Source organism: Falco cherrug, chromosome 4 (assembly GCF_023634085.1).
Source record: "Falco cherrug isolate bFalChe1 chromosome 4, bFalChe1.pri, whole genome shotgun sequence".
NCBI classification, from domain to species: domain Eukaryota; kingdom Metazoa; phylum Chordata; class Aves; order Falconiformes; family Falconidae; genus Falco; species Falco cherrug.
In genome coordinates, this window is record NC_073700.1 from 32,389,776 (window position 1) to 32,412,287 (window position 22,512).

Genomic DNA, 22,512 nt, shown 5'->3' on the forward strand with positions numbered 1-22,512 from the left:
CTTTCAGGGTCTTGCTTTCCACTCAGACAGATCCTGGCAGTATTTAGAACATGCAGCTACAGTCTTGTTATGGAGTATTAATACAACAGATCTCAAGGATATTTATTGACTGCTGCTGCTAAGAAACATTTTGAAATGGTTACTTCACTCCCATTAGATCCTATATTAAGGTAACATTTCCCAGGAATTTATTTGTATTTCAGAGAAGAACACACTGACCGTGTTCACACTTTCCAATATCTCTTCCAGACACAAGGGATTATTTACCCATGCTTGCATGCAAATATCTCATCTAATTCATTTTGTTCTTTTAAAATGCTGTTTAAATAAAGCTTTTCAGGGAAATAAAGCCTGTTTCAATTTATCTTAGTTGAAACTAGGACTATAAATCTCTTCAGTTTCCTTTATTGATCTTAGACAAAATTACAAATATAAATTACAGCTGCTGCAAATTAAATGTTCTAATGACTGTGTTTGAAAGCAAATGCAACAGCGTCAATAACGCATTAGATAAGACACAGCGAGAATAGCACAAAGCTACCATTCACTGCTGAAATCAAAAAGATTTCTGTGGAAACTCACAGCCAGGGGGTCCCTTCTCCTGCAATCAGATTTCTCTCATGTCACCGATTAATTTATAAAATCAGCTACACCAGATCTACAGGAAAGGACTTACAGATGGCTGCATGCCCTCACCAAGAAAACACAAGTTTTCAATGGGGTTGTTAGACACCATAGTTTCAGGGCCTAACAGCCACTAAAAGGGTGTTCTTTGAAGTCTTTCTTGTAAATGCCCCATAAATGGCAAGCTTTGGCTCAAACTGCTTTGACTGTCTTTAGGAAACCAGAAAGTTTGTACACTGGGCCAAGGCAGGAATCCAGTACTGGCATGTGGTGCTGAATCACTGTATCTGAAGAAGCAATATATATTCCATACAGCCCGTGCTGAACTATATAAACATATATCCAGATCAACTATCCCACCAGTTTTCTTCATTCCTGATCTCACTAAAAACACTGGCCACAGGGTCATGCTCTACAAGGGCAAATATCAAGTGATGCTGCTTCAGGTATGATACATTTCTTATGAAGAAGCTTCCATTTCACAAAGCAGCATAATCATCAGTTTTCTACACCACTGGCACTCAGATCCTTAAACACAAAGGTATCTGTTTACCAGGTCATGAAATTGCAAGTATAATAGCAGTGACTTTGCTGCACTTGATAAAACTGTAAAACATTTCATTTTGCTGCCTACTGAGCTTTAAAAAAAAACCCTGACATTGGAGAGGAGACAACATTCTTGTTACCATCAAAGTATTTCAAAATACCTACTTTTCTGCTTGTGATCTGTGGACATGCATTTTTCCTTCACTCCAGTTCTGCCACTCCTTTCTGGTACAGACAGCACTGCAAATATCCAGAAAAACTGTTTCTTTTATGCTTTCTTAAGTTTTATATGATCACAAAGCTCCTCTGAATATGTATATCTGTGTGTGGTCAAGGTATTAGCATTCCTACAAATTTTATGAAATAGGCACCTCAGTAACTAGACAAACAAGCTCTCCATTTACCCGGAGATAAATGCAGGACACAGGGACTAGGAATCCTGTTGTCTCTGTGGCTCACAGAACTACTTGCTTCTAAGCAGAATTCAATTGGTTGGATAGACACCATTGTCTCAGGGCCTAACAGCCACTAAAAGTGTTGCTGTTGGAAGTCTTGCTTGTAAATGCACCATAAACAGCAAGCTTTGGCTCAAGCTGTATTGACTGTCTTTGGAAAGCAGAAAGACGTTGCACACTGGACCAAGGCAAGAATCCAATACTGGCACATGGTGCTGAATCGAAGGGTAGAGCTGACAGATCATCCCAGCCTGTGTGTTGTTCTGTGGATGCTACTTCTGTGCTTACAGTGGGCAGCAGAGCTTGATTTTGTCTTTCCACATCATGTAACCTAACAAGCAAGAAAACAGCTGGAGCAGCAATCTTTTGTTCTACTCTTTGTCAGCCAAGCTGCTGTGGAAGAGTGACCTCCACAGATACCTGGTACCACTAGCATCTCCAGGTTTTTGGAGGAAGAAGTAGTATTTTTTTCCCTCAAAATAAAAGCATTCAGTGAAGTTCCCCAAATTCTTATGATAATTCAGGCACCATCTGCTGTTTCATACGGTGAAAGTATCAGGCATCCAGTTGTATCCTAAACCTCTCGTCAATAAGATTGTTAGACCTGCACCTCCAAGGTGCAAGCACAGGGGCTTCTCTGGGTGGCCATGGATGGCCTCTGACGTAGGGATAACATTTATGTAAACTAGCCTCTGGCATTCTCTTTTATCCTTCACTGTATATCAGTTTGTGTAATTTCATTCATGATTTACTTTGACCTTTAGCTGTGTTTGATATTTTCTGGTACCAAAACTTGACACTTAATAAAGGAAATTTCAAGAAAACATCAGCCAGCAAGCTAAATATCTGCAAAGGAAAGGCAGATTTCACATCAAACTGATAAAAATTATTGCCTTGTTGACAACCTAGAAAGATTCCCCCTACTTCACCCTCAGGTTGCTTAAAGCAGGATCTCCTTCTGCCTTAACGCCACAGTTATATACTGATTACTTCTTAAAATACCCAGGTCTTTTATTCAGCTTTTTGGGGTAATAGTGCTGAACATATCTGGCTTTGGGAAGATTTTTTCTCCTCTCCATTAACGATAGTTAGCCCAAGCTACTCTGCATGCATGCATTCATGCACATACAAATTTCAATGGGTATCTTCCATGAGAATATTCTGCAAAAATCATCTGCTGGATGCAAAAGTTCAGCTGAGAGAATTATCAACATCCAGTAGTAAATGCTATAATCTTAGTGTTAAATGGCAAAGAGGTAATTGTAAAGATCAAGTTAAATACCTTTCACAATGCCTGCAAGCTATAAGGCTTGAAATGTTTGCTCTTAGAATTGTAACTCAATAGCACAGGGTCTGTGTAATAGTGAGCCAGAGTGGAAAGAACTGATCCCTTACTGGGCCTGGCCCCTCTCCTGCGGTTATTTGCAGAAGCAAAAAGCACAGCCTTTGCATTTGAAACTCTCATTGAGCTTTGCAGGCCAAAGAATCGTGAAAATCTCTTTGATTATGTTTAAATATTTCAGAGAGGTGACCAGACTTTGGAAGTTTAATTACCTTAAGCCATGAGAGGGCACAGAATGAGGGCAACGACAAAGAGAATGAAAAGGAGAAAAAATGAACTTTTTCCAGGACAACGGGATGTTACTATTTATGAACCTACAAGAGAATTAGAGCTGAAATAATTAGACAGAAAAAGAGATTTTAATTAATGATGGTAATTCTTACAAAAGGAACCAGATTGCTAGCCCTGGAAACTGCCAGTTCTTTTTATACACAACGTACATACAATCACAATGAGACTATTGCAGAGCTCCCTAGCACGGGACATTATCCTGAGCTGAGAAGTCCAGTGTCTGCTTGGCCATGCTTCCTGGCTTTTGCTGCAGCTGAGCTTTGCAGCATGAACAATTGTTCACTAAATTCCTTGGTACAAGCAGATCCTTTCACACGGGCCGCTTGATCTTTAATGACCTGAGTCAGCTTACGGTCACGACTGATAATCACAAAACCTACTGAAATAAATGTAGAGTCCCACAGGTTCAAATGACCACTGCATCAGGGTCCCAAACCCGGGAAATCTCTGCAAATGGATTACCAGTTCCCCTAAATACCAAAGTAGCCCTTAAATTAAAAAAAAAAATTAGAGAGAGAGACCTTTCAGATCATGCTATTTTGCTTAACTTCCTATCATTCCATTTAGAAACAGTTACTTTATCCCAGTCCTTATGAGTGCCATAGCTGTGGGGGCCACGAGGCATCAGGTTTTATGAACAGAAGCAGCTGCAGAATTTGTTCCCAAGTTGGAAGGCAAGGGGGAAAGATTGGTTTTTTAGTTGTTAATAAAATTCCGGAGTAATGAAACGTTAGCAGAAGCCTTTCACCATCTCTCTTTACATCCTGTTCTCCATGCCTTTGCAGCTGGATGGAGAATTCCACCTCCCAGAAGTGCTGAGCAGACTAGCAGATCTGGGGTACAAGCCCTCTGGTAGAAGAAAAGCTATCCTAGCTGGTCCCTGAAAATTTAATTTCTAATCCCTGATGGCTAACCAATGCAGCCGGCTTAAACTCAGTCTGAAAAGTAACACCTTGCTGCAGCTCTCATAACATCCTATGGCAAGGAAAGCAATGATCTTCACTACTTGAGCCCAATATGAAATAGATTAAGTCACATGTATCAACTTCACTTTAACATGAGTATTTCTATTACCTGGGTCAGAGAGTCTGTGCAGTCACTCTCCAAAACCTGCTGTTATTAATTCAGCAATTATAGCTTTACAGTGGCAGGGAATCCTTGGTATTTGAGCTGGCACTGAAAAGCTGTAATTCTGAATGGGACATGACATGAATTACTGGATTGCTGTAATTTTTTAGCTTTTCATGCATTTTCACTGCCTATATTAAAAATATAGCAAGTAATTCACTTTTAATTATGCAAATTCAAAGATAGTAAGACAAGAGATGGATGAGTTTTTAAATGTCTGCTCTGCCTGGCCACCTGGGGTTAGCATAGAAAATCCACCAGCTAATCAGGTAACCTGGCCCACCATGCTCCTCTTGCCCGGGTGTACACAAAATTACCTCTTTTTAGTATTCAGCACCACTACAAAAGCAGAGTACAGGAAAGAAATTGCCACGCAGAGGGACAGCTGGGAGAAGGCAAACCTTCTTAACATGCCTTCCCCACTGCTGTAGGTGTTCAAGGACAGCAGATACATAGCTGTCCTCATATCTGACATCAATAGAAGACCTCAGAGGCCTTCAGTTATCTATATGCTTTCCAATTTGGCAATTATCTTCCCGACATTAGGGCTGTTTTACTGGAACACCATCCTCAGCCACTGTTTCTCAAGTAGAAGAAAAAATTTGCCCAACAGAGATATCACAAATAACTTTTAACTAGAATCTTCAGATCAGGACTATAGCATGCAGCTGCCTCCATCTTCTGCACCTCTGCCGTCGGCTTCTTCACTGTTCCTTAGCAAAGTCTACGACTGCAACTAGCTTTTACATGCATGTGCCGTACACAAGCCTGTGAGTTTATTGTAAAAGAGGAATGTTACACTGCTCTCAAAGACATTGTTGTTAAATTGTAAGATAGCAAGTGCAAGTAACGATGGCTTGTTAAAAGCCTAGTGGCTGTATCTAATAGCTGCAGTACGGTAATTAGAGGCAAGAGATTGCTGAACATGTGTAAAAAAGAAAAAAAAAAATGGGAGTAGCAGTAATGCAAAAGCCTCTCCAAGCCTAGAGCAATTGTTATTTTGCCCTCCTACTGATGCGCTACTTATCAAGGATACAGTGGTTAGAAACTAGCTTTCTTTAATGAATGTGAAGTTTAGGTATTTTCTTCCCAGGAATCCCAAGGCTTCACACTCAGTACATCCACAGTTTAGGACACAGAGGTAAAATTACTCAAACACCTTATTGCCTTGCCCTGAAAAGATACATCTGCCTCCTTTCCCTGGATGCCTGGGATAACTTTCAAGTAAGCAAATTAGCAATGCAAATCTCCAGCAACCTACTGAAAAGGGTGCCAAAGAAGGTGCTCACAAGGCACTGCTGTGCTGTTCTTCACATTAATATTTTCAAAGCAGGTGGAAACTTTTCATTTTCTGTAATCTTTTCATCCTCCTTTCCCCACCCAGAGATGTCTCACTCCTAGTTTCAGTCTTGCTTCTCTAAAGGTGATTTCTTGCATCTTCCTCAGCAACTATTCTGTGTGCTGGAGTCTTTCGGTGCTTTCCTGAGTGCCTACTGCATACAGTTTCAAAAGAAGAAATCTGCCTGAAGAAGAGTGGGTGTTTTGAGTGGTGGTTTTTTTCTGTCATGGCATTGCTATTACAAGTCTCACTCAGATATGGTATCTGCCCTGAAACCCTGGAATTCAGCCTTATTCCCAAGCTTTTTGAAACTCATAGCTCCATTTTGGCATACCTGCTGATCACAGCCTTTACAAATCTAGCCAGAATTGAGCATTACCTTCACCTGACAACTTCTGTAGAAACCTTAGTCATGCATTAGTCATTTGCTGTCTCAACCACTACTACTTCTTTTAAAATTGTGTTAAATTCCTGCTCTTCACCAAGCAAAGAACAGAATTAGCTGACTTACCTTTTTATCTGCTGTAATTTTATGAAGATGTGTCCCGTTGGGCAGGGGAAAGGCACCATTTCAGTCACTTAACAACATGTATCACCACCTTGTTCCCTAATTCTAATTGTGAGCTGTTGAGTGATTTCTTTCTCAGTCTCATCCTGGAACACTTCTGGCTAGATCTGACAAAGCATCTGAACACACTGTTTCTCTATGAACTCACCACCGAAGAAGTCTAAGACCATGGAGCTAAAGAACTGAGATACTGTCTTCTTACTACAGTAGGAAAAGTAGCTCTTGCTCATTGTGAGCAGATGAGCTTGAACTTTTCTACTTCCCAGTGTTGCTAAAGGAAAAGCTGCTTCATATTTGTAATCAGAAGTAAAGGAAGAGCACAAAACAGATGTTGACAGTGTGATTAAGGATTTATTTTAAACTACAGAATAAAGCACTGTTAATATCTTGGCTTGAGGGAGATTAAAGACTTCTGTGGATTCTTCCATTCTCACCTGCTATCACCATTATGTAGCAATGGTTCTTATAACTCTCTTCAAATTAATTCTGCAATACACGTCTGCTGCCGGTTCTACCAACCAAAGCCTATATAAGGTTCAGGTTGTAATGAGAATCAGTTTAACCCCATTTACTTTCTAATGTCAGAGGTATCATAGAGATCGCTTATAACCTTGCATGCTAAGTAAAGCAGTTAATTGTGCTGCTGTACCAGGTTTAGACATAAAAGGCAGAATTAAAAACAGGTTTTAAAAAAAGGCTTAGAATAGGAGTTCTGAATGCAGAAAAAGGGCTAGTGTGAGTTATTATCAGCTTGTAAATAGAAATCAAGGTTAATATTTGGTTAAAAGATAAAATTAAGAAAGTTTTGTATTGATCTCAATGACTTACACATATGCTGGGCAGTAGAAAATATTCATTTTGATGAAAACAAGTGACAGAGCAGCAAGGTTGTCCTTTTGTTAAAAGTATGGTTCTCCTAAGCAAATGTGGCTACCAGACTAGAAACATCCATTTCTGAGGTCGCCCCAGAGGAATTCTTGTATAGTTAGTAGGGACCAAACAGACACTTCAAGATGCATTTCATCTCGTACAGCTCAGGTCCCTGGGGAGCCTGGCTCTAGCACGGATATCTACACCCAAGCATCCAGGTGGGTGATACGGGATGGCCTCACACTGCCGGGGCACTGCTTAGTAGAAGTATTGGAGGAACTTATGGGCACAATAAGGCATATAGCTTATTTTCTTTTTTTTTTTTTTTTTTTTCTTTTTTCCCCAGAGGGCTGCAGGGGAACAGGCATACAGCTCCTCTTGTTTTCAATGAATGAAAGTGGCCTATCTTTCATTTATAAAAATAAAGCAAACCCCAAAACATTGTGAGCCTATTTGAATCTTTAGGCACCTGAATACCTTTTTAAATACCTTTATTCTTAATGGTCTTAATACGTGCTTAGAGCAAGCAGGAGTGTAGGTTGGCAGGGCAAGATTAAAGACTTTCAACTCATAATTAATTTCCCAGGCTGTTCCTAGGGCACAGCAATTATGCACTTTCCCTTACTCAGGACAGACTGTGAAATGACTGTACTGTCCTTAAAGACTAAATCAAAGTAAGCAAAAAGGCGAATAATGCTGCCATTTTAAAAAAACTACTGCCAACTACTGAACATAAAATGAAAGGTATCCATAGGTACATAAACAATTTTTTTTAAATAGTTTTAGTGATCCAAGGCACTGTTTAAACAGCAATGCTATTATAGATTTACTTAGCTGATTTCTTTCTGAGTACACCAGAACCCTGATCCTTCAAACAATGAATGCTACAGAAAGCAGCATTAGGGAAGTTACTGTGAAACCAAAGTATATTTGTGCAGCAATAAAAAAGAAAGAATTGGGACAATAATGAGCAACCAAATAGTAACACAGTTAAGGGTGCTGCTTTGCAGGAGACAAGTGACTATTCTGAACTCTGAAGTGCCAATGTAATGAATCACAAGAGCCCACTAAAATGAGAGCAAACACATAAATTCTTCTTATTTCAGTATGTACAAATACCAAAACAATTTTGGGTTGTTAACCTCCACAGCTTGAGGACAATGTGTTCATCGTTATTGTATAGCACTTCCCTCTCAGAAATTCTCTGTATATTGGTTTTGATGTTTTACTTGTAGCATAATGTATGCCTGAAAGGAGGCTCAGTATCAGGCAACACCAAGCAGCTGATAAAAAGTGGACAATTAAAAAAAAAAAAATCAACCAGGAAAGAAAGCAAACTGATAATGTACATTATTTCTGACAATGGAGACTGTGAAGAGATACTAAAAAGATTTGGATTTTTGCTTTTACATGGATTTCATAGATAAACTTACAACTATCCAGCTCTTTAGGAAAAGAGTATCTCCCTCACCTGCACTGCTATTTCATCTCTGTGTGCCCTACCTCCATAGCTACAGCTGAAGTGCACCTATTCCCACCGTCTCTGCTCTGTGTACAGTCCCAACATGGACCACAACCAAGTCTTCTGCCAAAGATGTCTAAATGCCATCAACTGAACTAGAGTAGAAACTCATTCAAAGAGCAGTGAGCAGATGGCAATTGTTTGTTTTGCAAGGCTGGCCAGGCACATGTCACTCTTGGTAACCAAAGTGAACATTACACTACCCTCTCTCTCCTGAGCTAGCCAAGTCATCCTTTACTCAGGATTTGAGAAATACCTCAGCTAATGCAGATTTTGTCTTCCTATACATCACTGAAGGATGACTTCCCAATAGCAAAGACAGTCTGCAAGCATCTGCCGGCTATCACCCCTGCAGAGAAGGCCACAGTCATGAAGGAAGGCAAGTAAGGTATTTCAGTGCTATCCCTGTAGATGATGTGCACTATAAATAAGTCATGTGCTATAAAATCACTATCTAATTGCAGCTCTGATTTGTACACACATTGCTGCCATGTTTTATACATACATATATAGATATATAGATATATAGATATATATGTGTAGCCTCACCACTGTAATCCTGAACCTCATTTGTATGGAGCTCACCCCTTGGCACTCACAGGGAACAACATACTGCACCAGTTAAGGTCAAAGATCAGCCTGGGGACAGAGAGCTATACAAATGGCACAAACTTTCCTCCTCCTAGGAAATGCTTTCTCAGTTTACTGAAAGTTTGAGTAAAAACCAGATACGTTATAATCTGTGTATGGAAATGTAAGCAGCAAAAAATATCTTTCTTTCTAGACCTGTTAATTACCCATGGAGCACCAGGGAACAAACAAACCAAAAGCTTAGAATTCTTCAAAAGGCAATTGAGTCTTTTAAGAAATACCGTAAAACATAAACAGCCACTTCTTTAGTTGGAGGAGGGGAAAATACCATAAAGCTTAAGAAGCATTTTGTTCAGGAAATCACATCTTTCCCCATTTTCCAGCTGACACATTGCATTGCAAGTCTGTCACAGCACATTACCTTGGTGATGTGATGTAATGCAACATTGCTGATGCAACCCAATCTGATGTGTCTAATGTGATACATCAGATACAATATTTGGGTAGATTTTTTTCTGAAAACAACATCCATAGAAGAGATTCTTTCCCCACCTTTGCCAATTAAAAAAGCCTTTCCAAAGAAATGCATCACCTGGAGATAATTGCTTTTTCACAGGTAATTAGCAAATACAATTAGTTGTGGGAAAGGTTTGCTTTTCAGCAACTCACAGAAAAAAATGGAAAACAGATGATCATAGCTGACATACAACCGCTTTCCACAGTTGGCTTTAAAGAGAGAGTAGTTACAGAAGTTTGCCTAGGACCAGGATAACTCACCTGAGTAAATGTCATTTACAGGGGTGGACTGTGCCACCATCAGGCTGATGGGTTTTTTCCCCCATTGACAAGTGAGAATTCAGGGTTTGGACTCTGTGGTTACTGTATTTCATTTAAGGCCATGAAGTACAGTTATGCTCTGAGGCAAAATAACAGTGAAGTCACCGATTTGTCCAGAGATACATCAAAATTCACAAAATAATAGGAAATAAGTACCAACCTTACAAACTCCTCAGTTCATAAACTGGTTGGCAGTGAAGTTTGCTAATCTGTGCAGTAGATAAGTATCAATGAAAATGGAATCAAATAAAGATACATCTCTTAACAGACACTCTGGAAAACTGTAGTGAATTCAGAGTGATTTATTCCAATGTCAGTGCTGAGCACTGCGGGTGAATTAAGGACTACCTGAAATCCTGCTTTACTTGTGTTTCCAAACCCAACATCAGCTATGGAAAACTGCTGGATTTTCACATACAGAAGGGAAATGGTCCATGTGATGGTGATCAGATGAACAGCAAGAATCACTGGACACAGACTTCAAGTAGTCTACTAAACTGGCGATGACATTTGTCAGCAGAGGAGACTTCAGGCGCAGCAAATGAAATGGTGCTGGACTCATACCACACCTCATGCTGAGAAATTGGCAGCAGAAAGCAGTAAGGAAGCCCACATCTCTTTGCTGTATCACTTGACCAAGCCAGGATAAATGAGAGCTAAAATCCTCATAGACTTTTAAAACGGGTTTTAAAGAGGGCTTGAATGGAGGAGGAAGCATCAGTTCTTAATGTTTTCTTTCCATTTAGCCACTTGTACCCTGCTCTGCCACAGCCACAGACCACTCTAGATGCCCTGTAAGTGTAACTTGCTCTGGCCAGGAAAAGAGCAGCAGAGGACTGGCACAGAGACAAAATGCCAGGCCATTTCATTCACTCCTTAGACTGATTTTTCAAGTGTAAAATGTAATTCAAATCTCCATAAAAAGCTATTTGCTCCCTAGTCTCAGGATTCTTACACCAAGTTTCAACCGTGAAATCCAATTGGAAAAAAAAAAAAAAAAAGAAAAAGAAAAAGAAGCCTTATGCTCCAGGTCTGAAAATCCTGCAAAAGCCTTTCAGTCTCAGACTCAATTGTATCTTAAATGGAATCTGACCTGTTTTGTTTTCTTCTCTGAAGGTATGGCATAGTGCCTTGTCTCTAAAAGCCAGATTTTCAAAGCCAGGCACACACGCCCCCCGCCATCAAAGTGCAGATATTTATTGCCTATTTGTACATCCATGGAGCTGTTCTAACAAAAGGATCAAAGCCAATCTTTCTGAATTTTTAAAATATGGCCCAAAATGCACGTGGCAACTGTACAAATTCATCTCTGAAATTCAGAGTTGCTGCCCGGCTCTGAACATTTATGGTATCACAAGCCACTATCTACATCTGCCATCCCAAAAGGGATATTATTTCATAGGAGCACAAATATTTCTCACCCTTCCTAATCCACCAGTGCTTTTCTTGCTGATTCAGATTAGCAGATAGCACAAATCCTGAAAGATTTATTTCATGATTTGGACTTTCTTTTTCACTGTTTAACCTTCTCTCCTTGCACATGTGAAGTGTTCTGCTCTTTTATAGAGGCTTGTATTTAAAATGATCATAAATTACTGAAGGATTAGCAACAGGCAAAGAGATTCTCAAAGGTTTGAAATTTGGCCCCCCTTCAGGATAAAAAGTTGGATGTATATGTAAATTTTCCAAATCTCTTGATTATGAAAATCTATCAAAACGCTTTGGAACACAAATTGGTATTTCTGCTACTGGTTACCAGTGAGCTATTTCAGGAAAAGCCTTTCTCACATTCTAATATTTCCTAAATCAGGAACTGTAAGTGGAGCAAAATTACAATACTTTCTGAGCATTCTAATCCAGAAATAGGTAGAACATTCCATTTACACAATCTATAACCCCTCAACTAACATCATATATGAGAAACAACACAATAACGGTTTCTATTTACACCTGTGTGTTGCTCCAGTACCATTAAGTCCCACAGGCATAGGATTAGGTAGGAAAAAAAATAAAATCATCTTTTTTAAAATACAAAAGGATTTTCTAACTTTTATGAGTACCATGTAAAGCTTGAAAATACAACCTATGTATATTCTGAAAGCTCAGAAATGAGATTTGTTATCTATTATATCATTATATTTTATCCTTTCTTTTCAAAAAGATGTTAAATGCTTCTGGAGGCTTGAAATCATTCTGAAGAGGCGGGAAGTGATTTATGTGTTACACATGTGCATTGCACATGTTACATCCAACCCGCCACCATGCGTCACCTGTCAGTTTAAGCATACTAACTGGTTTAGCAATGCACAAGATAGAACTTAAAAGAGCTTTTCCCTACCAAAACCTCTCTGGCTTTTTTTCCAAATTTCCTCTCATGACTTCTGATATCACCAAGTGTGACAGCATGCTGCTCATGAAAAAAAAAAAAAACTTAAAAAACTTTCAGCTGTCCCTTCCATCAATCGTTTTTTGTGAAATCCAGTCCATATGTTCTTCTCAGTGAAATCAGCCACTCTGTTTAAAAAGCATGCTATAGCTGCGCTTATTTGTCCAAATACAAAGTTCACCTGATATTCTAATTTACGTTGGAAAAAAAACGTTGGCATGGCTGTCTGCCTTCTAATTAAGACGACTATTATATCTCAGTGACTGGGAAACCTCATCTGCATCTATTCATGTATCGCATCTGTGATTGGGAAGCAAAAGAAAATCTCTTTTGCTCAGGGACTTCGTTTAGCAGAAGTTCACTGACATGGGAGTTACTTATCTGCTGCAATATCAGGTAACAGCACCACCTTCTGCCAACAAGTTACCATCTCTTTGGAAAACTATTAGATCGATTTTCTCTTCATGATTTCAGTTGTTTTCTCAAACATTTCTGATGTAGACAGCAAACTTTAGACCAACATCCCTAAGGCTATTTTAAAAGAACCCAAGCTGTCCAGAACAGACATAGATGAAATTACTGAAATTTAACAAATTTATTTACAAAAAGCTAATAAATAAATAAATAAAACCCAAATCCTTCCAAAGCTAAATATGCTGTGCTTCAACAAAACACTTAAATACACGCTTAACTGCACAGTACTTGAATAAATCCTCAAACTTTTTTTGCTGAAGCAGGGCCTCAAATGTCATTGCAAGATCACCAGTCCAGTTCCCTGAACATGCCCAGGGCATTTCCAATACAATTTAGGGACCGGGCAGGATCACAGAACCTAGCTCAGTCTGAAAACAACCTTTGGGCTCCCGAGTCATTTGTCTGCTTTTGAGCGTTTATCTTGTGAAAAAGGAGAAATGACAAAACAAGGGGAGAGAAAAATGGAGCTCCCCAACAACAGGGGCACAAAAGGGCCAGGTCTCTCTCACACAGGTGTAAATTCAGCTTGTCACCCTCTAGCCCTGCAGAAGTGAGACACCAGCTCCCAGGCGGCAGGTGACACTGCACACCCGGCTCCGTGTCTGTGGGGCACACACCGTGCACGTTTGCTCAAATGACTGTTGCCAGCATCCTATAGTGCTATATGTGTGCACATATGGGTACAGGTATACAGGCAAACACGCCTCCTACAATACATAATTAGATAATATACTGTCAGGTCCAAAACTTGTATATCTGTCTTATACATTAGTAAGAATGCGCTTCAATCTTTAAGTTAGAACAGCCATATATTAAAGCAAATCAGAGCGGAATTTCAGGTCAGCAAACTGTCTCTGCCCCTTCCTTGCCCCCCAGAGCCCAAAAACCACAGCCTGGGGCAACCACTGAAGCAAAGAAAGCGTGAACGGGGCAGAAGGTAATGCTGAAGAAAGTTTGCAGGATGACTTGTCTCAAAACCAGTAGCTGTTTCCTCAGCCCCTCCTGTCCGGAGAGGAAAAGGAGTAGCAACGCATCTTCCTGCCTCCTCGTTCGCCCCCCAGCTCTGATTTCACTTCCCATAACACGAACCGCCAAGTCACACCCAGCAGCACTGGCAACGGAGAATTCAATTTTGCACACACTGTTAGGAAGCCTTGGAAAAACTCCACTTTCAACACTACAGCAGTACATAATACTACAACCATCCAGTGTAAAATATGTCTTCTCAACCATTTTCACTGAAATAATCAACTTTTTCCAGTGCTATCGGTGGAAGCACAGGAAGGAATTAGCAACAGGCAGGCTCCCGCACCTGCTGGCCATGCAGATGAGTATACCGCAAGACATGAAACACTGCATTAAGCCAAGGAACTAACATCTGCCATGTGCTGTTCTCTTATCCCCTCTCCCAGGGGAAAAGTGAGAGTAGAGAGGGTTTGGTTATGGATTATGATCATCTAGGGTTGTTTATCACATGAGCTGGAAAGGTTTTTTCCACTAATTCTTTCATCAAATTTGTAACTGCTGCCTGAACTGACAGATATAATTTGGAAATGCAAATAGGGCCCATCAGCAGAGAGAGGGGTGGCGGTGGGAAATACAGCATGTTTCTAGGCAAACTTCTGTAACTACTCTCTCTTTAAAGCCAATTCTTTGTTTCTAATATTGCTGTTGGTTTGTTGTGTTTGTTTGGTTTTTTTTCAACTGGATTCTGGTGCCTTCCCTAACCCCCAGCAGCAGCGAGGCCTGAATACTTTGCAGCACACTAAGCTGGGTGACACAACTGAGTAATGAGAGTTACTACACAAAACAGGGCTGTTAGTCCCTGGGAAGGTCAGAACAGCTTCTGACTGAGTCTTTAAAGAAAACTTGCTTCCCTTTTCCTCAGTGTTTTACTTTTTTTTTTTTTCTACATGTTTCCTCTTGAACCCCAAGTTCCTGTGAGTTATAATCTAGGATGCTGAGGAGGCTCCACACCTGGTGTAAAACTATTGGCACTTCCATGGAGTGAGGCTATGTGGAGCTGGGTAGATATACATCAGTCCCCCCAGAGGGGGTGCTCCTACATCTCCTGTACATCTTCAAAATACTCCCATAGATCTTTAAGGGAAAATACCTGTTTCAAAGTGTGTGCAGTAAATCACAGTGGGGTCTTGTGGTGGCAGAAATCCTGCAGGGAGGAAACAACCTCCTACCTCACTTAAGCTGCCTAAAAATTAGTCATGTGTCTTAAGGTCTCCATCTACATTCTCTTTGTACTTCACAGCCAATCAGTGATTGCCCTGCCAACAGCTGAAGTCAGGTGTCTAATTTTTAGACAACTAAGTTTCAGAAGACAAATCTTACACGATGTATATAGTTACCTTCAAGAGCAAAACTATGCTTTAATGACGGGAAACATGATACTGTCACGGTAATGGGCAGCACACCTAGCATGAGAGCCAAGGGGTCTGGGAGACACGGTGTCAGCAGACACAGAGATAAAGAATAAGACAATGATAAGCCAATCAATAAACCAGTAATTAGGGCTGTTTGACAGGTTGGGGGTGTTTTGGTTTTGGTATTTTACTTGTGGGTTGTTGGTTTTTTTTTCCTCTGGATTTGAAAGAAGTTTGCTTATCTAAGTTTTAGAACCACTTAAATGAATCCTAGTTCTGTTCAAATCAATGAAAGCCACGGTGAGACAGCTGTAATTTTACGTGCATGTGTTTTAGTAAATTACAGGGTTTAGCCTTAAGGATTCACTTCAGTGTAATCTACTAAAAAGATAAGTAGAGCCAGATGTAGTGTCTTGCAGACTGCTGGACGGTTGCAACTAGAGTGACAGCATTGAAAGCAACTTTATAGCATCGTAGAGAGCAGATTTTCTGACTCGAAAAAAGCAATATTTTACATAAATGGTTGTAAATATTTTATATTTACAATGCAAATAAAGGAGAGTGCAAATAGGTAAAAAAAAAAAGCCTAAGTAATTGGTAATGGTTTTGTCTTGTTCTGTTTGTGCATATCCATGGAGAAATACAATCTGCAGTATAAACCATTTAACTAAATTAAATTCTAGTTAGCATCTGGGATCCCATCAATAAGAGTCTATATTTCTGAGGAGCCACATACTGGTGGCAGTAATAAACACATAAAGATTTTAATAGGTAAATAAATTTGTTGTTGCATTTCTCCTGCTACCAGAACACAACTTAACAGAGTAATTAGTGGTTAGATATCTGACTATAATGAAGAAAATTCTCTAATCATTAAAAATTCTCCAGAAAGAACATTCATACCATCAGTAATGATTACTTATTCTGAGGCACATTCACTTAGCACCAGAAATAGTTGTCACCTGGTTCCTCACTTCACATAAACCTTTAATAAGAGATTTTCATCACCATTAGAAAGTTATTTTCAGGGTCACCATCTATTTATGATCATTCCTTATGTCCTTAGCCACTCAAATTAAGAAAAAAGAATAAAAATCAATGCAGTTAGCTATAAATCCACAAGAGCTGGGCTGTGTCACAGCTTCTTTATCTGTTAGTCCCAACTACTTATTTATAAATCTCCTAACTCTTCTGAGTCCTCAATGAGAGCTGTGCATAGAATAAGTGAATATAATAAATCTTAAAAGATAAGCATTTACCCCACGCCTAACCAGACTTTTTATGTTCAGGTTTTTTTATGTTTGGGTAACTACAAGTTTGACTGTCTTGTTATTAGCACCATTTCACAGATGTACACACACACACAAGGCTGGGCTCAACAAGGAGCTGAACATATGGACCTAAGGCTTGTACGTGTCTGCTCATCTTTAATGGATTAGGTGAAGTTGGATCCAAAGCTGGAGGCTTGCCAGCACACTAGAAATTGAACCCAGATATCTTGACACTACATTTAGTGCCTTATTTATGCAAACCCATTTACTTCTGGTATGCAGTTTGCCACTTCTGAACAGTTTGGGGGACTGCGTTCCCATTGAAGTCAGTGGAAGTTAAACAAAAACAAGGACTGATGACAATGCAATTGTATTTTGGAAACTACCAAGCAAAATAGATCTGGTGGTGCATAATATTTCACTTTCCATGGCTGTACCTCAAGCTTTCTCATCACTAGTATGTCTGTGACTTCCCAAATGAAAACTTGCCAAACTCAACAAGAAATCTGTAAAAATATTAAACCAATTTCTTTCTGATTATAAAGAATCACCAGTAACAAACATTTTTCAGGGTAGAAGAAAGGATTGTGTAGTCACTGTAAAGATGCAAAGCGAAATGATGATTCCTACCCTACAGAGTATCCAGCATTAGAGAGCAGGTGATGGGGACAGACTGGAGAGGAGAGGGAAATAATGAAATTACAAATTACAGCACTGAATCCAGGGGATGGGCAGCCCGCAAGAGTTTAATTTTTTGTCAGGAAGGCATGTAGCTATAACTTGGAACACTCTGGAAAGAAGACATTCCCATTGAAAAAACCACACATTTCTGCTCATAGCCAGGTGGTGAGAGCCACAGGATTTCACTTTTTTGGCTGTCAGGGAACAGAACTAATGGAATGGCACTTGCTTCCTTCCAATAGTGAAGACCTTAAAAGCCAACTCAAACAGCAGAGACTGAACACAAAGTATGGCTCAACTGCAGCTCTAGACCTACAGCAACAGGAATTCTTCCCAGATAGACTGACATCTGGCAAACACCTGAATGGAAAAACTACCAGCAGTTATATATTTACTGAAATGCTTATCTTGTCCTTCTTGTCCCCCTTTTTTTTCCTCCCCCCCCCCCCCCCCCCCAAATTGGCAATAAGATTACATCTTCGTTGCCCTCTCATTGATTTGTTCCTCAGAAGGAAATGACAGCATTTCTGAGAAATAAATAAATAACCAAATAAAACAAAACTGAGAGGCAATCTGCATGTAAATCAGCATTAGTCATTGACATTTGAGACTTGACAATAAGCCATCCCAGTCCCAGCTGTCCCCACAAAAGCTGCTCTCCTTTGTATGAAAGAGAACACTGCAAGCAAATGGAACCAAAGATGAATATAGATAAAATGTAAACACTCTTTGCTTGAAGTTTTTCCTAAAAGCTCCTTCGTTCCTCAGTGCTTAGGAATACTTTCACCTACTGCTGCTAGTTTTGTCTTTGGTACTTTCCTCCCAAGGATGCAGTTCCTTACAATTCTCACTGAATTTGTTTATAATGTATTTGCTCACATGAGCAGTTGTAGCACAGAAGGTGGCTGCTTAAACTAGGGAGTATGTTCATTATTCCATTCTCTGCACTACATTCCACCTGTAATAAAAGGTATTAGGTTAAATCAGGTCTTTGTACTGCTTTTCTGAATGATTTCTTCCACTGTCACAATATTCTAGCACCAGACAACATTGCTTTTACTAAAAATCAAGAGATTTGGGTTTACAACACAAATATTACTGGAGATTGTGCGTAACTCTAAATAGCATTAGAAGTGTTTTATTTGGTCAAATCAAATTAGATCTAGCTCTTACCAGTATTTCTACTGAAAAATCAGGTACAGGTATGTTTCTGTGCTGCTTTGACCTTTCTTATCTACACTGCTTCAAGGAACTGCAATGGATAGTAGAGGGCTGTCTGTCCAGGGAGGGAAGCATTTTATCACGTTCTATGGCAATTAACCAAAGCCAGAATAGGATTTCTATTGCTGCCAAAGCACTAAAAAACTGCAGTCAGTTACCATCCCAAAAGTCAGCGGGAGATGATGCACAGTATGAGAACAAAACTTTTCCCAACATTTCCCTTAGTCTATTACACAACAGAGAACATCATGTAACTATTATCCCCAAAAGCAGTTCACTCAAGTGTGCCAACAATTAAATATAGCTAAACATGCATAAGTGCAGCTTATAACTCCCTTGTAGCAGGAGATACTACTCTTCTCCAGGAGATACGGCCCTGATCCCACTACGACTGCTCGTGGAGTGAGGTATTTACTGGAAGAGCTATCCTGGTTTCATGTGGAATCTTTCCCTTTTGGTGCCTCCTTTTTGTCAGTGACACTGAAGTACTCGTGTCACCTCTCCTCTACAGAAAGGTTAGAAATGCTAGCACAGGAGCCGGACTGACATGGGGCAGGAGAGCCTCCAGGGATTCTTTCTAGACCTGGGTCAATTCTTTTTACTTATGTTTTTTTTTTTTTTTCTTTTTTATTAAGAATGCAAAAACCCATAGAAAGCAAATCCCTACTCTTGAAAACCTTCATTCTAATTATGGATAAACCACCTCCAAACTCCCAAAGCTCTAATTATGTGCATAAGTTTCAGCATAATGTAGGCTTGGTGATGCTAAACAGAGCAATGAGGTTATAGAAGAATGAAAATATTGATTTTCTTTGACAGAGACAAGGAGAGCTCAGCTTTGGGTTCTTGCAGTGGTGTTATCAGCTTAACCAAGTCTAATTAGCTTCATTCATTGTGGTCAAGTCTAAATACAATTAGAAGAAAAGCCTGATCAACAACCAAGAGCACCACCAAAGGCTTAGAAACGCTGGCCCATATCCATTTTCCCTGCCCTTCCTATGCTTGATTGCACATGGGCAACCAGAGATCAAAATCCTTTAACCCCATAAAGGTAATACACTCTGAAAGGCCAGAAAAATCCACCCTTACAAAAAGTTCTTGAAACATCATGTACCTGATGCTAAGAAAACTGCTGGAAGATGGTGCACCAGTCCTTGGTTGGAGAAACTTGTGCTCTCTTATACAACGTGACTGTTCAGGACACAAATGAATGTCACACTGAATGTTTTCATAACCATCAGATGAGATCTAGAGACTAACTCTTACCTTTACTGTGATGGCCCAGCTGGTGTGTAAGTCACCATGATGGATTTTACTGCTTCTTGTTAGAAAGAAAATTTCTCCTCCCCTACTCCACCTCTTTTCCAAAATCCTGCTGGCACTGTACACTCTATAATGCTTTCCCTAGCAAAACTTGTGTATCAAAAGTCAGTTACTGCAGCACATGAAGCATTAACACTTCAACATGCCAAATATATTTTAGAACAGGATGGAGTAACCTGAAAGTTCCATTCTTCCCATTGTTTCAACAATTGTAGCTATACTGTCATACCACATCAGTTCATCAACTCCAGCACACACAGAGAAACAAACAAAGAAACTGTTTTCTGAAGTGGTAAGAAAAAGAGAAATGAGGATGCCCTTGCAGTGGGCAAGAAGATCGCTCAACTTCCAGAGTGAGAGCAAACCTCCTCTCCCAGCACAGGTGTGCATCAGAGAGTATCACAGACTCCTTCCTTGCCTGCATTTCCATGGTCCTTTTGAAGAAAAGGCAGGCTTTGGCATAGCACCTCAGGACTTTCCAGCAAGGAGCCAGGATGAGCCTGGGGACATCCCCCTTCCCTGTCCTGCACTGTAACCCCTCACCGATATCAACCCAAGAACCCACCCCTCTCTGTAAACCCACCACGTTGAAAATGCTTGTAGCACCTTGTACCTTCTACTTTTCACAAGAAAAAAACAACCCATAATCTGTACAAGATCACTGCCCTATCTAAAGCATTATGCTGCTTGTCAACAAATTTTCACATTTAAAATTTTGAAAGAACAGCTCTGACAACATTTACATGATGCCTCACTTCTCCTTCCTTTTCAGTTTTATTCATGAGCAGTTCCCACCACTAACCATTTTTTAAAAGAGGTTTTTACAACACAGCATTGTTAATTTTAGCACCTATGTGTTATGCTGCTATGTCTGATATAACCAGTGCTGCTGGAAAAATGGAGAAAATCAGATAAAAAAGTATCTTCTAAGATGAACTAAGCAAGTTTCTTCTGGATTCTTTGGCTAATAACTCTCCATCTCCTGTGTGAAATAATCTAGGCAAATAATATTATACCTTACCAATCACACCGACTACCAGCAATCATTTTGCCTTCTGTCACAAGATACCGGCTACGGTGGAAATTGTTTCACCTGTATCCCAGATCACAGAATACCCAGAAGCCTGTAATCCTTTACTTCGTTTTGCACTATTCAGAGAGATGTTCATTACCAGTCGTAAATCCATGAGATTGTCATAGGGGACCCTAAGGGAATCTTTTAACAAAGTCTTGCTGGTGTTAGCAACTGATAAATTGCCATATGTTAGAATAATTCCCTCTCCACTTCATTTCCTCCTGGGGCATTTCTAAAAGCAGCCATACCTGGCTTACTGTGGCTGTGTTATTACCCAATAATTATTAGATTAGTGGTCCTCCAATTTGTAGCCACTACTCTTGCCTCTTGTAACATCTCCTACAGCAAGATCCAGGTTAACTCACTGGCTTAGCTGTCATTCTGCAGTGATAACATTGTGATGACAAGAGGTTGAAATGTATTCAGAGAAATATCCAGGATATGGGGTCGAAACAAACCCTCGGATGCTCATTGGCACTTGAGCATTCGGGTAGGAGGTCACTGCAAAGGATCACCCTAAGGACAAGTGCCCCTTACACCACCTGGCCTGCCTGGAGGTTGTGAAATGCACTTCACCAACTCTATCTGAGTTCCAAAATACTACTAAAAAGACTCATTTGAGGTCTGGTTCTCTTTGCCTTGCTTTGCTTTTGGTTTTGCTTCCGTTTTTAATGCAGAATAAGTATAGCAATGCTGACTGCCTGGTTTGATGTGAAGGAACGCAAAATTCAGGCTCAAAATGAACTTCACTTCTGTTTGTGGTCATGTGTATTACTTGTATGCTGCTTGATTTTTTTTATTTCTTTCTCAAATCCAAGACAAAAGCCTCTCATTTCAGCACCTTGTTCACTCATCTTTCCAGCCATCTGGGTGTTGCATTTTGCAGGGTCCCAATTTAGCTGTCCTTTATTCTCACTAAACTAAGCAACTTACACGAGAATGACATCAGCACCGATTTCTGGTGCTAAAAAGAAAAGCACTAAGAACAAAACATAACTTACACTGAGTAATTTCAAAATGCTTCTGTGTGTCTCTCTCTACTCAGTTGTACACAAGAAACCCTGCTCCTCACATCTGAACTACTGCAGGACTTTTTATGAAAAATAAAAAGGATATAGTTTTGCAGTTGTCAAATGCAAACTTCAGCGATAGTCAGCTATAAGCTGTCTGAATCAAACAGAAGCTTCCTGGCTTAGTTTGGATTGCTTATATCCACAACTTTAACTTTCCCTAATGCTGCTGACATAAGTGTATTTTTTCCTTTTGAGGCATTATCTGGATGCCTTCAAGTCCAGTCAATGAACCTTGCCACTTCAAAGGAGAACCTTCATATAAGAAAATTAACAAAAATGCTAGGATGGGCAAACAAGTTAGTTTTGTTATTTACTCTTTGTCCCAAGTGAGCACCTAGCAAAAAATAAACACCTTCCATCCACCTAAAGAAGCTGCTCTCCTTTGTCTAGCTGAGGCATCAGCACAGTTGCTTCCTTTGTACTAATGAGCAAAATATGTGGGGAAAAAAAACCCCTGGCTTCTGAATGGAAGGTGAGTCAGGAAAAGGACATGCAGAAGGTTGAACGCAGCCCCCAC